Below are 16,374 nucleotides of genomic sequence, written 5' to 3' on the forward strand. Positions count from 1 at the left end.
TAGCTGTGTGACCCTGGGCAAATCACTTAACCCTGATTGCCTCACCAAAAAGTAAAAAAAAAAATTCTTATTGTTTTGAGTTGATCTCTCAATCCAGCTTTGTGACTAGTAAGCCATGCAAAAATCCAGTTAGGGACGCTAGCTTGTCTGATTCTACATTTTGAGTTAGCCCACTGCCCCTCCCCCACAGCCCCTCTTAAAAATCCTGGGAGGAGCCCACCTGTGCTCTGGAAAAATTTTAAAGCGATGGTAAGGAATGAACCCCTGAAAGGTCAAATAAACAGCCATGATATGGACTTAGCCAACTGGAACCTGGTGCCTTCCATGGTTTTTTCTTGTTTTCCCACCCTTTGTCTTGGCTAGGTTGGGGCCACCTGCCAAGCTGTGTTCTGAACTCCACTGAAGCCTGACGAACTCATTAAAGTTTCTCTTCCAAAGGGCCCAAGGGCCCTCATGTTTTCATATCTCCAGTCCTGAGTCACTAGAATTCTAAAATCATCCAGGACCCCATGAGAGGGGAGTGGCCAAGGTCAGGCAAAGGCATAAGGAGAACAAGGGAGACCAGAATCCAGCCTCCTGCAGAAATAGGATTTTCTCAGAAGGTTCAATTATGTTATCCCTCCATCTGCATTTTAGATGGATTTTATATTTAGGTGGCAAGCTCAAGAAAGTCCACTAGGGCTTGAGCAGCCACTCCCCAGGGATATGAGTACATTTGAAGAGCTGTGAAGATCTTTTTCTCAACCTTGTGTTAGATGGCAAGACTGAACCCTCATTTGTTCCCACTGGGCTAATTAAAAAAGACAGAGAGCTGAGCTGGAAAATGAGAAGCAAGTCCTAAAGTCTCTACTTTCTGCTCCTTTCTGATGTAAAAATAATAATTTCCAAGGTTTGTGAAAGGATGAGGGAGAGAGTGAAATAAAGATGATACCCATTTTACAGATGAAGGAAGCAAGGCTTGGTGAGATTCATAGAATTACAAATTTAGACCTGAAAGAGAGCTTAGAGACCATCTAATCCATCCCAGAGAAGTTAAGGGACTTGGTCAAGATTACACAGCAAATGAACGGTAACACCAAGTCTTTTACTCCAAAATCTGGTGTTTTCTCTGTTGCCTTACCATTGACTTCCTGGATAATAATTATTGGAGCCAGGACACAAAAGAACCCTCATCTTCTCTCTCCAGGCGCCTTAGGCTTAACTTGTATTTGCTTTGTTCGTGTTTTGCATGTCTAACATTTATAAAATATTCTAAGGTTTGCAAAGAGCACTACGTTAGACTGTGAGCTCCGTGAGGGCAAGGATGGTCTCAAGACTTAGCAGAGTGCCTGGCAGCATAGCAGGCACTTAATAAATCCTTATTGGCTGACCCAACTACATGTTTATCTCATTGATCTTCCTGACAACCCTGGAGAGGTCGTCATATCTTTTCCTCTTAGCTAATGTCTGAGCAAGGTTCTGGGGACACAGACCGACCCCGTCCTCATGGAGTCTACTTGGGGTGCCGTAGGGGAGAGGTACAGTATGCAGACACACTAGGACTCCAGAGTTCTCGAGCTGGAGGGGCTCTCTGAAGTCACCTTACTACCTGGGTGATGTTGGGCAAGTGATTTCCCGTCTCTCTGAGTCTCAGGTTTCCTCAAATGAAATCGCTTGCCAAGCACCACCCAGATAGTAAGTGTCAGATTAATATACAGTAATTTAAAGGGGTAGAGTGCTAATAACTAGATGGAAGGGGGAAGGGGTCAGGAAAGGCTTGGGTAGAAGAGGGCATAGCTGACTTGTGCTTTAAAGAAGGCAGGGGCTTCTCTGAGGCAGAGGACAAGGGGGCGTTGTGGGACACTGCCCAACATCAAGTATTTGACATTTCAGATGTGCATCTGACAAGGGGGTAGGGGTGAAGGAAAGGGGGTTGGATAGATCTGGGAACTGCCAGAGACAGAGACAGACAGCGACAGAGGAGCTCTTTTACATGTGCTGGTACCTCACCCTTTGGCACCCACTGAAGACTAGGGTTTAGAGAGATCTCCAGCTTTCACTGGAGGGGGATACAGCCACAGAACAGTCCAGAAAGACCTTCCAACAGCTTAGCCCCTCCCTTCCTTCCTCCCTCCCTTCCTCCCTCCTCAGCCAGTCTAAACAGCTACCTGCACATTGTGTCCTGAGGGAGGGAGGCCCTTATCTTCAGAAGTTCAGCCATACAGCCTACGGAGTCTTGACCAGAAGCATGACGCCCCTGCATCCCCCTCCCCTGACATCCAATCCCTTCCACCAACGCAGCTCCAGGCTAGGGGTGAGATCTGCGGCCAGCACAGTGGGGTCAGACAGCCTCTAGGCAGCTCCCCCAAATCTGCCACATTTTTTTCACTTTTTCCCCCAGTTAGTTTCTATAACCTGTTATTCAAGTTGTAAATCATTAGGTAAAGAAGCCGGGGAGGCCTGTCACACTTCCTTGGGTGGGGATGGAAGAGCTGGGGTTTGTCAGCCTGGACTCTGCTCCAGCTCAATGTTCACTGACTGCAGGCCAGGCCTGGCTGGGGAGCTGCTTGGAGGCTGGTGGGCGTGGCCAACTGGAAGGCACTCCACTTAGCCACGGAGAATAAGGTCCCTGCTCTCAAGGAGCTTCCGATTCAATCAGGAGATTCAGCCTGTGCACAGGTGCATCCCTCCCTCTGTGTAACACCTCCCCTAGAAGGGGTAAGATTGGCCTGGACCCACACAGACTTCTGGGATTGGGAGTTTTTTCTCTCATCTTTTAAGGTAAAGAAGTACCACATTTTGGGGGACTATGGGAGGACTAAAGGAAAACACGTCCTTGTCCTCCAGGACATCTCTCCCTCTCATGGGGCAGTATTGCTGAGGTCTATTCCTCCAGCAACTGATTGTGTCTTAAAGAGTTGGTTTGATGACACCTCTCTGGGCCTCAGTTTTCTCATCTGTAAAATGGGGCAAAACTACCTATTGTTCCTACTTCACAGGGTCATTACAAGGCCGAAATGAAATAAGTGCTTTGCAGACTTTATAGTGCTATATCTCTTTCTCCTTATATATATGTACATGTATATGTATATACACAAATATATACATATATGTATATGTATACACACATATATGCATATATATGTATAGGTGTGTGCTTGTATAGGTAGAGGGAGGGGAAAGGGAAAGGAACACACACCTCCCATGGTAGGTACCAGGCACTATGCTAAGCACTTGACAATTTTTATCTTATTTGATCCTCACAGCAACCCTGGGAGGTAGGTGCTATTACTATCCTCATTTTCTAGGTGAGGAAACTGAGGCAGGCAGAGGTTAAATGATTTGCCCAGAATCACACAACTCATATCTGAGGCCAGATTTTAACTCGGATTTTCCTGACTCCAGACCCAGTATTCTATCCACTGAGCCCCTTAGCTGTCTCTCAGGTAAACAGAGGTGAAGTGACTTAGCTAAGGTCACATAGCTAGTAGATATCTGAGGCAGGATTTGAACCAGATATTCCTGACTCCAAGTCCAGTGTGATACCCATTCTACTAAGTTCCCTTTCTTGTTTACATGCTAATCTTTCAGTAGACTATAACCTCTTTGAGATCGGGGACCATGATTTTCTTCCATTTTGTAATGATCTCTGTGCTTAGCATAGAAGGTGCCTTTGCATGCAGTAGGTGCTCTGCAAATGTTTACTGAATGAATGAATACTGGGCACTCCATAAATACTTGTCAATTTCTGGATAGAATAGCCTTTGACTCTTCACAGAGACCAAATCCTTGTTCCCGGTCTTTTTCACCTGCCAATATGATTGCATTTTTCCAAAACAAAGGCTGACTTGAAGGAGGGGGCTAGATCATGGGTCAATAGAAGGAGCCCTCACCTGGCCCTGGTCAAGATGAAGGCTCTAGTCAACTCTGGGCTGAGTATGTGGTCTTGGGTAAGTCATCTTTCTCCACCCCTCACCTCCACTCTCTGCCCCTTTCTGAGTCTTAGTTTACTTATCTATAAAATTAGGGAGTTGTACCAGATAGTGGGAAAGGCACTGAATATAGGGAAAACAGGGCATTATCTGTCCTTTTCAACTCAGCACACATTGAATATCTGCTGTTTAAAATTGTGCTAAATCCAGGGCAGATAAAGATAGCTAGGCCCTGAATCTGATCTCCAGGATTCAACAATCTAAATGGGGCTAAAGATTAAGTATGTAAATAACTACGATAAGGGGGAGAGTGATTAATACAAATGCACAAGAGAGAAGCAGGCCCCGTGTCATGAGAGCAGAATGAGAGGTTGCAAGAGAACCTAGGTTCACTGCAGGCCCCTAAACACAGGAAGAGAAATGCCAGAGAGGGAACAGCGCTCCAGGAAATCCTCAAGAGAGACTTGGTTTCATAAGAGAAAATACACACTCAGATAAATGAACAAAAAAAAGAAGTCACAGCGCAATGAAAAAAAAATGTTAAGAACTAAAAGAAAATAGAGGTCAGAATAGCAGAAGACAAAGATACACTCCAACTACACAGGCAGAGCCACAAGATGCAACAAAATAGATAATAACCACACCGCAAGAACGCGAGGGGAAAATGAAATATCAAAGATAACGCTGTGAGGAAATGATGGTGGAACCGTGAGGGACTCGGCAAACAGCAGAACAAGATGGTGATGGGACTCAGCAGTTCAGAAACTCCCACCCACGTCCTCTTCTCCAAGCTAAAAGCCCCCATCTCCTTCAACATTTCATTATATAACAAACCTTGGAGACCATGTCCCATCCTGGTCATCCTCCTCAGGACACCAATGTCCTTCCCAAGGCATGACGCTCAGAAGTGGGCATGGGATTCCAGATGTGGGCTGGCTATGATGGAGAAAAACAGTACAATTGCCTTATTTATTCTTGAGTGTGACCTGAACCAGATTAAAATGTAATCGGGAAATGTTTAACAAAAATGAATAAAAATACAATACAACATAGATAATGTGAATTTGTGGTCTTCTAAGTCAGCATTCTGCCCACAGGGATCTGTTTCTATATAAGTTTGACAACCTCCTAAGTCCCTTTTAGCTCTAAATTATTTATAACATGATGGCTGACACTTTTGGATTCTGTTTGACTTGACAATGAGGATCAGAGTGATACAATGGAAAAAAAAGATGGAGCTAGGAAACCTATGTCTCATCCCTATCTCAATGTGTCGCAGATTATTATTATTATTGATTAGCATCACCATTATTGTTAGTTTGTTACATGTCATTGCATATAATATTATAAGTTATTTATTACTATAAGTAATAATAATAGCTGGAGGCAAATAGGTAATGCACTGTATAGACTGCTTAACCTGGAGTCAGGAAGACCTGAGTTCAATTTCTGCCTTGGACACTAGCTATGTGACCCTGGGCAAGTGACCTAAGTGCTGTCTGTCTCAGTTTTCTCATCTGTAAAATGGTGCTAATAACAGCACCTACCTTCCACAGTCGTGGGGAGGCTGAGATGAGATAATCTGGCTGACTTAGATTCCAAAGCTTCCCATTCCTCCTGGCCATCTGGAAAGGCCTTGCCTAGAAGGTACCACGCGAGCTGGCTAAGGAGAACCCAGTCTGAGACAGACAAATCCTCCCTTCCATGTGCTACTGGCCAGCTCTTAATTCTTGCATAGGAAAGGGCTTTCACATTAACAATAGGCCTCTCATGGCTTATTATTTTTTCATTAATTTACACTACACAGAATGTCTCCATTCACAATATGGCTTGGGCTTGAGTTATAAAACTCAATGGCTTCATAAAAAAAAGGTCCATGACTGATTTCATCTGACTGGGGACTAGTTTCCTCCTGTTATTCTAACTTGGACTCAGTTTACTCTGAGGAAAAAAGGGAGAACAGCAGTCTTGCCGGCAGCCTCTTCCTTTCTCTAAAGAGCTCCCGGGGGCATACTACCCTTCCAAAGTGTCCCTGACCCTAATTCTGCAGAGAGGAAGGAATCCTGTTTAAGGAGACCACCTTTCTCCCATAGACACGTGGCCCTTTGGATGGGTGTGCTTTCCAGTCCAGGCCGAGCCAACTCCTGGAAACCCAGAGACTGAGTGCTTGTCGGTCTGCTCCGGTGAAGGCTCTAGGTCTCGACTGGACCTTACTCTGGAGTTTCTTAGTGCAAGAGACTGAACCGTAGGAAGACTAAAACCTTAGCAGGGACCCCACTGTAAATGCGCAAAGAATTTTTTCCCATAAGCTGCCCCAGAATCCCAAGTGACTCATTCAATAGCTATTGTGAGGTAATCAAAGGAACCAGCTGCCCTAACCAGGCTCCCTTGTAAACTCTGTATATTTATGTATAGGCAGTAATTGATGGTGCTGCCCAATACACAGAGAGCTAAAACCACCAATAAACCAACAGTCAGTAAGGCTGGGCCTCCAATGATGGGCTGAGTGGGCATTTCTTTCTGAATTAGCTCCAAAGAAAGCCTATTATTTGGCTGATGCCCAGTTTTAATTTTATTTCTTGGGCTTCTAGACTTGGGGCACTGGACAGATTTTTGGGCAGTATCGCAAGGCCACAAATGAGAGATGTCTGGCTCAGCTGAGGGGAGATAAAAGAACCTGAGGGTGGCCTCTCCTAGATCACAAAACCACAGAATCTCCGAGATGAAAGGGACCTCAGAGGCGGCCTGGTCAGAGGTGTCCTGGAAAACCACAGAGGAGGAAGGACGAAGGAGGAGAAGGTGAGCAGTGAGGTCAAAGGCTGCCGAGAGGGCAAGAAAGAAGAAGACTGAGAAGAGGCCGCTGGGGACTTTGGAGACAGCAGTTTCAGTGGAATGATGAGGTCCCAAGCCAGATTGTGAGGAAAGTGCAAGTGAGTAAGTAAGTAAGAATAGAATAAGAGAAAAGTGGAGACATCTATTGTACACAGCTTTCGGCTAGTAGATGTCTAAGGCAGGATTTGAACTCAGGTCTTCCTGACTCCAAGCTCAGTGTCCCATCCATTCCACCATGTTCAATATTACTCTGTATCACTAGAAGGAGACCTAGGTTCACATCCATATTTTTAGCCCCTGAATTGTCATGTTTGGGAGCTGGTATATCTGTTCTGGGGAGGAGCATGCTTGGGAATCTGCTCCTTCCCTTTTCCCTCCCAGTTGAGTAACTGGTACAATAAAAGGTCAGCTCCAAGAGATGGTTGTGGTGATAGGTGCATGGGACTAGTAGCTATGGAGAAATAGATCTCCAGGGCCTGGCTCACAGTAGGGGCTTAATAAACTATTATTGATTGATCAAAAAGGAGGAAAAGGGTCTGGGGTGGGGGAATGGCACCCAAGAGAAAAGAAGAAAGCCATTAGCACTTCCTTTGGCCTAGGGAGACAGGACTGAAGAGCTGAGGACATTTGCAATCAATCGGCCAGAAAGAATCAAGGAGGTGGGGGCAGACTGGCTAGGCCATGGAACCATAAGGAATGGCAAGAAGGAAGAGATAGAGAAAGGTAGAAATCCCACCCCTGCTTCTCACCTCCCTTAGGGAGCAGCTGGCCAAGGCAGCCCTCGAATGTAAGCACTTCCCTTAGACCATCCCTCCCACTGGTTGGTAGTGAGCTCTCCGATTTTACAACCATCTTTGGTGGATAGAATGTAAACGCTCTGAGCACAGGCCCTATTTCACTTTGGTCTATGTAGCCACAATAGTTGTCACAGAATAAAGGAACTAGATTTGTGATTGTTGTACTTTGTATTAGGAACTCCTTGAAGAGGAAATTCCCTCTGCCTATGTAGATGAACACCTCTGAAACATGGTCTTAGAGAACTGAGAAGTTAAGTCTGTGTCAGAGGTGGAACTAGAACCTAGGTCTTAGCAATAAAAATTATACACACACACACACACACACACACACATACATGCATGCGTGTATATGTAATTGTTATGATTATGTAATATTTTCCTTATATAATTTTACATAAACAAATCTTACATATTTACATATATACATTTAATATAAAACACATACATGTATATATACATATACATGTGTTATTATGTATAATATTGTATATAATACAATTGTATCAAATATATAATATAAATATATTACAGGTACAATAAATATATTATATAATATAATTACATTGAACACATAATACAAATATATTTTATATAATACAATTATGTATTATATACACATATGTATATATATGAAACAATTAATATACACATATACACATACATATACAATTACCTATATACATCTATATGCTTTAAAGTTTCCAAAGCTCTTCACATGTAACCTCATTGAGAGGTCAGGTGATTTGTCCAAGGTCACACAGCTAGAACGTGGCATATAGTGCCAGTGGGAATCTGTAGGGTCTGGGGGTCCGGGTTCAAACAAAGAACAAAACCAGGAGAATTGCAAAGATTACCTGCCTGTTGAGAGACACATTGTAGGCACACTGAGGCTGCTCCTCTCTCACTCCCACATTATCATAATAGCTTAGCAATGTATCCCCCAAACAATGTGGTTTCCATTAGTAACTCATTATGGCATGGCCACCTAGCAATTTATCTAAATTTTCTTTTTTCAAGATACTAATAATTTCAGCACATGCTGAACTTGGAGACCATTGGTTTCTCTCTAATATGTCATTGTACCAAGGAATGAGCCTGGGATTGGGAGTTCAATCCTGTCCCTGCTGTTAATTCCTTGTGTAGGTTTGGGTAAGTAGGGGTAGAGTAAATGGAAAGAGCAGGCTGGCTCTGAAATCAGAGGACCCGAGCAAGTTGATCACTTGTGTGACTAGAGACAAGTCACTTTTAACCTCTCGGGGCCTCAGTTTCCTCATCTGTAAATTGGGGGGGTTGAACTAGGATTAGGGTTGGGGTAGCTAAGGTCTGCTCCAGTTCTAAATCCAGGGCTCTAAGTCACTAAATCTCTCTCTGACTTTTAGTTCCCTCTTCTATAAAATGAAAAAAAGTTGGACTTTCCTCATATATAAAGAGAAGGGGTTGGCCTAGGTGACCTCACGCTCCCTTCTAGCTCTAAATCTACGACCTTATGCCTCCTATTACTTGTCTTCAAGTTACCAGAAGTTCAAGGGAGACCCCACTGTTCAGGCATGCTGGTGTTTGGGAAACAAACCCACGTTCACTTTTGGGGTAACCCGTAGGATTTTCTACACTGATCATATCTGCTCTGTCCAGGTCAGTACCCTGATCTTTTTATTCTGTGGTCAGTGGTCAGTTTTATAATCTCCACCTCTCCTGGATGGCCTCAGAACTTCCTTAATGTCCCAACTCTCTTTCCCCTTACTTTGTAGGAAGGAGGCAAGATGTGTAGGCAGTGCGCTTTGGGCAAAGAGTTAGGGCCCACTAACCCTGAACCAGCCAGACAGAAGAAAGGAAAAAATCTAAATGACCAAATCAGCTTTTCAGAAACTGCCTCCTCCTTCCCACCCTTTCTCCTCCTTCACTTCTCCCCTCCCTCCCAGTTATATTTCTATAGATCCATTCCTAGAGTTGGTTGCAACCAGTAGATTAGCCCAAAAGGACATTCAGGACACAAATCATTTCTGTCTGACCAGAGATCAGCCCTGCTTAATTAGGGATCGAAAGCTTTGATGCTTGAGAAAGACTGAGTCTAAACTAATTAGTGGGGGTCCCAGAGGGGCAGCCCTCGATTCGAGTTGTCCAGACTGATCAACTCAGAAAAGAGTGGACCAGCCTTCCCTGTGTAAATCATTCACGTTGTGCCAGGTTAAGTTATGAAGAAATGCACTCCAGATCAAGTGAGAAGGTTATTTCTTCCCACCAGAGAGAGCTAAGTTTTAGGCCCCTCTGATTAGCAAAGATGGTGGTGTCCATAATTAAGTCAGGAGTGTCTTAAGGGTTCATTAGAAAGCTGGTCTTAAAGAGAAAGGCATAGGATCTGGAGGGAGCCTTTATTCAAGGACAGAATTTACATAATTGACAACAGTATCAAATTTGCAGATAGCTTGTGACTAAACAAAGACTTCCGGGATACCCCGTATTTCAGGAGAACTCTCACCTTGCATCCCTCCCCCCAATTTTCTTTTCTCCAGGCTGAACACCTCTAGTTTCTTCCATCAATTCTCATCATATCAATCAATCAATAAGCATTTATTAAAGTCTACCATGTGCCAGGCACTGTGCTAAGCACTGGGGGATACAAAAAGAGGCAAAAGATCATCCCTGCCCTCAGCGAGCTTCCAGACTCATCTGCCTTGAACTCAAGGCCCTTCTCCATCCAGCTTATGAAATGATGATAAAGTATTTAAATACTTTCTCTGGGCCAAGCACTGGAGCTAAAAATGCAGGTCAGCAAGACAGGTTGCCATTTTGAAGAGAGACAGCATAGGCAGGAGAGAGGGGAAAGAGGGCAGGGGGTGGGATGGGGGGGTGCATTCAGCAGGTTGTGGAGATGGCCAGTTCCTGGTTAAGAGAAGGCCAAAGCCTGGGGCAGGCCAAAATGGTTCATGTGGGGAGAGAATGAGGATGGCTGGGATGGAGGTGGCTTGATCTGAACTCAATACTCAAGGTGTGGGTTGACGAGGTCAGAGTTCGGAGGGACTATCACCTCCAGATTCCCCATGTAATCCAAGATTTTCTTCGCTTTTGTGGCTGCCATGCCATAATGCTGACTCCTATTGAGATTGCAATCTCTTCTTTGGTCCTTTGATTGTATGCCCCATGGACTGGGCCTGGACACTTGTCTGGCTCCTGAACCCATTATCTACTTCATTAAGGATGAGTGATGGAATCCCAGTGATTGGGGATGGGTGGGAATAATCTAGCTGGCTTGAGTTGTTGGGGTTGTGATGTACCCCCATCCACGAAACACTGGAGGGCTAGGTTGCTCAGTGGTTAGAGCTCTGGGCTTGACATCAAAAAGATCTGAGTTCAAATCCAACCTCAGACACTTAATTAGCTGTGAGACCCTGCGCAGGTCACTTAACCTCAGTTTCCTCAAATATAAAGTGGGTATAATAATAGCACCTTCTTCCCAGGGTTGTTGTGAGGATCAAATGAGATCATATTTTAAAGTGCCTGGTAGGTGCTATATACATGCTTGCTATTAGTATTACTCTTAGTATCATCATCACCATCATCACCATCATCATCATCATCATCATTACCATTAGTGTAGACAATCCCTTGGTCCAGGGAGGAGGGAAGTGGGTCCCATAGAATAACAAAGAATAATAGATTACTGAGCCTGGGACTGGACCTGTGATTTCATTGGTATAATTCTTAGGTGAGGAAAGCTCCTTCTACTGACTCAGGTCCACACCTCCTTTACAACATAGCCTTAGAGAGTCGCTGAGAGCTTTGAATGGCTAAGTGATTTGACCAGAACATGTCGTCATAGCCCATAGAAGTCCGAATCAGCAGTTGAATCCAAGTTTTTCTGCTCCTGAAGGTCACATCACCTCTCTTGATGCCAGGTTTGACCAACATAAATGACCAGAAGAGCCCATTGTGCTAGGGCATCATTTAATAGCTTGTCAGTCAATTCCTGGCAGTCTCTGGTGCCAGGGCAGCCTCTGGATGATCTCTGGAAGGACCTCCAAGCTCAGCCCCAGGGTCCAGAGATATGACTAAGTACAGAAGCAGCTGCCCTATGAGAAAACCCATTCACCACGTGTGGAGCTCAAGACTCATCCCTACACTTGACTGGGGGATAGACTGGATTCAGAGGCTCATTGTTGATTAAATGACCTGTGTGACCTCGCTCACGTCACAACTTCTCTGGGCCTCCCTCAGTTTTCTCATCTGTAAAATGAGGGAGCTAGATTGCATGGCTTTTAATGGCCCCTGCAGCTAGATTCCTGTGATAAGAAACCGGTTGGCTGAGACCAGGACACTCACATCAACGTTCTGACCTGGGGCTAATTGTTCGGCCCCAGCAACTCCTAAAGGATGCTGCCAAGGCCCAGGGGGCTTGGGATCCAGGTCAGTGACCCACCTGGAAATAACCAGTTCTCTGAGAGGGAGCAGCAGACAAGGCTAAGTAAGCCCAGCTCTTAACATAGCCCTTAGCACATAGTAGGCACTTAATAAATGTTTACTGACTCCCGATTGACTCTGATTCAATGGAGACACAGCTGGACTTTGAGTCAGGAAGGCATGGGTTCAAATCCTGCCTCTAAATTGTGCTAATTGCACTATTCACTCTAGGAAAAGTCACCAGCCCACTCAGGGCCTTGAACCCTCTCCCCAGGATTGACTCACCTACTAAACTGTAAGTTAGTAAGCAGTTGCTGAAATCACGACTCTCCTTGCCCAAGCCTCCCTGTGACAAGGCATGGGTTTTTTGCTCAAATGTATAGTAAAGTTACTATTTGTCCAGGAACAGCTGGGTGGGGCTGGCTTAGAATGCATTAATGGTATCTAAGCACAATGGGTCCTTCCTGTAATTTGTTTTGACAAGCTAGGATTTGACCAGGAAGAAGCCGGTCAGCTCGGCAAGGTCAAAGAGGAGGGAGGGAACCGGGTATGGTGGAAAGGGTGCTGATTGCCGAGTCAGAGGACCTGGGGCTTAAATGCTGGTTATCCCACTCTCCATGTGTCTAGTCTTTGCCTCAGTTTCCTCAGCTGTAAAACAAGAGAGTTGGACTCAGTGATGACCAGAGTCCCTTCTGGTTCAAGCTCTATGATCTTGTGAATCTCTTTGGGTCTCAGTTTCCTCTCCTGTGAAATGAAAGGGACCTCTTTGGAGGCAGCAAAGGTGTTGGGAGAACTTCTGGATCATGTTTTCCGGAGAGAGAAGGGTTCCTAAGTTTCCAGATGAAGAGGCATTCTGTGACCAAGCAGGAGATAGAACCAAGAAACCTAAGAAGGAGCCTTTGCCCCGGATGTCCCCCATGGCCAGAGGGCACTCCCTCTTCACCTCTGCCCCCCAGAATTCCAAACCTTTCCAGCATCTCCCCCCTCAGCTTCCAGTGTTTCCACCTCCAAAAGATCATCTTGGCTATATTCATTCTATCTATCTATCTATCTATCTATCTATCTATCTATCTATCTATCTATCTATCTATCAATCTATCTATGATCTGTGAAGCATTTTACAAATAATACTTCACTTGATTCTTACGACAACAGGGAGGTGCTTTCATTATCTCTATTTTACAGTTGAGGAAACTGAGGCAGACAGTGAGTTAATAAAGACTCACCCAGAGTTACACAGGATGAGTGTCTGAAGCCAGATTTGAATTCAGGTGTTCCTCAATCCAGGCCCAGCACTCTATTCACATGCATAATGATCTTATTGACTGACTGAAGTATTATCTGGAGGGCAGGTTTGATACCAACTATGTATAATATAAATATATTGAGGCTTCAAGGTGAAAATACAATAGACAGACAGACACTGGGCTGGAAACTATGTTGACTTGGGCTCAGATTCCTCTCCCCACCCCACTGCTAATTAACCATAAGGGATGTAAGGGAAGTGTGGTATAATGGTTAGAGAGCAATCCAGGAACCCAGGAAGACCTGGGTTCAAGTCCTGACTGCCCATGGGATAGTATGGGGATCATATTGATTCTGGAGGGGTCATTGAACCTCTTGACATGAATGCAAGCCAACAAAAGTCAATAATTAGGCCAATGTGCCCTGGAACTTGTGCCAATAATTAGGGCAATCTGGGCCTGAAGGAGCATCTTTCCTGGGAAGGACAATGGAAGTGAGCCAAAGCTTGGCCCAGTTCAGTGCAGCTGAGCATAAATTAGGCCCTTCTTGCATGCAAGATGCCGTGGTTGGAGGCCCCAGAGCAGCCTCTGTTCTATCTAGAGAAGGCAGCATGAGCTCAATGGCAGGGGCAGTGTTGGCCTTGGATTCCAGAGAACCTTGGTTCCAGCTGTGTGACCTTGGGTATTCCTTCCTCAGCCTCCTTTTCTTCATCTGCGATATGTTGAGGTTGGCTTAGCTGCCTTTTGTCTTAAAAGGGGGAGAAGTGGTGTCACCCCCAAGAATCTTTCATCTGAGAAGTCTCAATCTCCCCTTTGTTTTTTGTTATTCTTCTTTGTCTGGGTCTCTGTCTCTTTTGCCTTCTCTTTCTCTGTCTTCTCTTTATCCAACTGTCTCTCCACCCTTCTCTCCCACACACACCTCATTTGTCCTTCTTTCTCACTAGAACTGAGGCCCATAAAGCCACTAATTGTGGAAAATCTCCTGGGGATGCAACCCATGCTCTCCTTCCTGACCCACCTGAGAAGGTGGTTAGGGTCCCTTGGTCTTGACAACAATCCCCAGGGCCAAAGACTGCTCGTGAAATAGCAGCTCCCCAGAGGAGGAAAGCACTGGACTTCCCCAATTATAAAAAAGAGGTCCACCCAGGTGGGGTGCCCCGACATACCTTCTAGACTGGCCTCCTCCGGAGTTCCCCGGGCTCTGAGCACATGTCCCGAGCTGGGCTTCTGGATAGCTGCAGGTGGAAGAGATTCCCACCCTTTGGGTTAAAGACATTCCAGTGGCTTGCCCTGAAACCATCCCCTCCCACTGCTGACACACATTTAAAGAACAGCCAAGAAGCAGGCTTGAGGAACAAGGAAGTTTGATCTGGGTGTCTCCCAAGAAAAGAACTCTGCCAACCAGCCAGAAATTCTCTTCTCTTGGGATCACAGGAGTTGAGAGGAAGTTTTGAAATCAGTCCTTTGGCATCTGCAAAATTTCTCCAGGCAAAACCCCTCTGAGGAATCGAAGGGGATTCTTAGTTCAAGCCCAGGTTGCTGAAAACAAGGGAAAACAGTCCTTTGCCTAGATTTGTCTGCTCCCCAACTAGAATGTAAACTCGTTAAGGTCAGGGCTGTTTCTTGTTTTTTGCCTGTCTCCCTGGCTCCTAGCACACACACGGTGCCTGGAATAAAGGACGATCCTAGTAAGTGGGTTCTCAATGGAATTTCCACTTCCTCCTCTCTTTGGGATACTTACTCTCCCTGGCCCAGTACCCCCTCTTCCCAGGGGAAGCCCAGCCTTGTGCCAAGAGTAGTCAGGATTCCAGAAGCAGACAGAACAATTGTAGACACCCCCTCTCCTACCTTTCCCTCCCCCATTTAATGGCTTTTTCGGTCCTTGGGTGGGTTTTGCTGGGTGTGGGTGTCTGCAAACAGTCCAGGGAGGAGGGCCAGCCTCGCCCTCCTGGGACACTCCTGGGTGGTGGCAGAGCAATGCCAGCCTTCCTCCTGGAAGAGACTAGGATTCTGCTGCACCTCTGAGACCCTCCAGGGAAAAACCCCGACAGGAATCCACAAGGAAGACGTGAAATACTCACATTGCACCACAGCATCCCCTGGTGAGCCTTGGCTCAACCCTCCTAAAAACCGAATTAGTTAATTAGCTTGTGGTTCATACAGGATACAGAGAAAGGCCTTCTCCGGCATTGGGCACTCCTTCTATCAGTGCAGGTTGGCACCTTCTCTGCCAGTGATCGTCTGAGGGAGCCCTGAGAGGTTGAGATGCTAAAGATCACATGGGGAGTAGGCTCCAAAGGCGGTAATTGAACCTGGGTCTTCATTGCCTGCCTCTCTAACCACTATTCAATACTCCCCTTGCCAATCAATCAGGACAGAGGGCAGGGGAACAGGAGACAGATTTGGAGTCAGAGCCCCTGTGTTAGAGCTAGAGGAAAGCAGAGGCTGCCTAGAACAGCTCCCCTCCACCTGCCCACCAGCCATTGTCCCTCCCCCCACCCCCAACTCATTTTGTAGCTGAAGAAGCTGACGCCCAAAGAGGTTGGTCAAATGAAGGTCGAAAGCAGCAAATTTCGGCAAAATAAGGACCATAGCACTTTCCTCCCAGAGCTGTTGTAGAGATTAAAATGAGATGTTCGCAAGGCGATAGAAGTGCTTGCTACTATTAGTGGAGGCAGAATCTGAACCCAGTCTTCTCCCTCTAAATCTAGTGTTCTTTTCACCGTACATGACCCGCCAAAGAGCACTGGGGCTCAAATCCCAGACCCACCATCTGCTACCTCTATGGCTTTGGATGAATTGTGCCGTTTCCCAAGGCCTCACCCAACGCTGATGCCGATGTGGTGCTTTCACATTTACATCATCCTAACAAGGGTCATCTCTCCTCCTTCCGCCTCGGCATCCCCTTTACCCTATTGAAGCCTTACTTCGGTTTTATCTAGAACTCCTCCCACCCATTTTCCCTAACCATGTGGGATGGGAAAGGGTGCTCCCTGATCCCAGTCTCTTCCTCTTCGAGTGGGATCCACCTTGGTGGGAGGCTAGGCACTGAACCAATCCCCCTCCTCTGCTTAATGGTTGAGATTTTCAGTCTTGTTTCTTGAAACTACTTGTGGGCATTCAGGCCTCAACCCTAAGTACCTGGTTAAACCTTTTTTTTTAATAGCCAATTATAAAATTTTAAAAGTTAAAACT

General features: G+C 45.7%; 1 protein-coding gene across 2 annotated transcripts in view; it reads right to left on the reverse strand.

Moving 5' to 3' along the window:
- The window catches only part of FAM3D (family with sequence similarity 3 member D), a 52,595-nt gene extending 38,106 nt beyond the window's left edge, over positions 1-14,489 (reverse strand). Inside the window, exon 1 of one of the 2 annotated variants that reach the window (XM_027863714.1) lies at positions 14,346-14,489. The gene's annotated coding sequence lies outside the window, so the exon portion shown is untranslated. Of the gene's footprint in view, positions 1-4,745; positions 4,836-14,345 lie in introns of those variants that run through there. The other variant, XM_027863715.1, reaches the window with a different exon arrangement.
- Between the last annotated feature and the right edge of the window lie 1,885 nt (positions 14,490-16,374).

This window comes from Vombatus ursinus, unplaced genomic scaffold (genome assembly GCF_900497805.2).
Source record: "Vombatus ursinus unplaced genomic scaffold, bare-nosed wombat genome assembly UNPS02014773.1, whole genome shotgun sequence".
Classification (NCBI taxonomy): Eukaryota; Metazoa; Chordata; class Mammalia; order Diprotodontia; family Vombatidae; genus Vombatus; species Vombatus ursinus.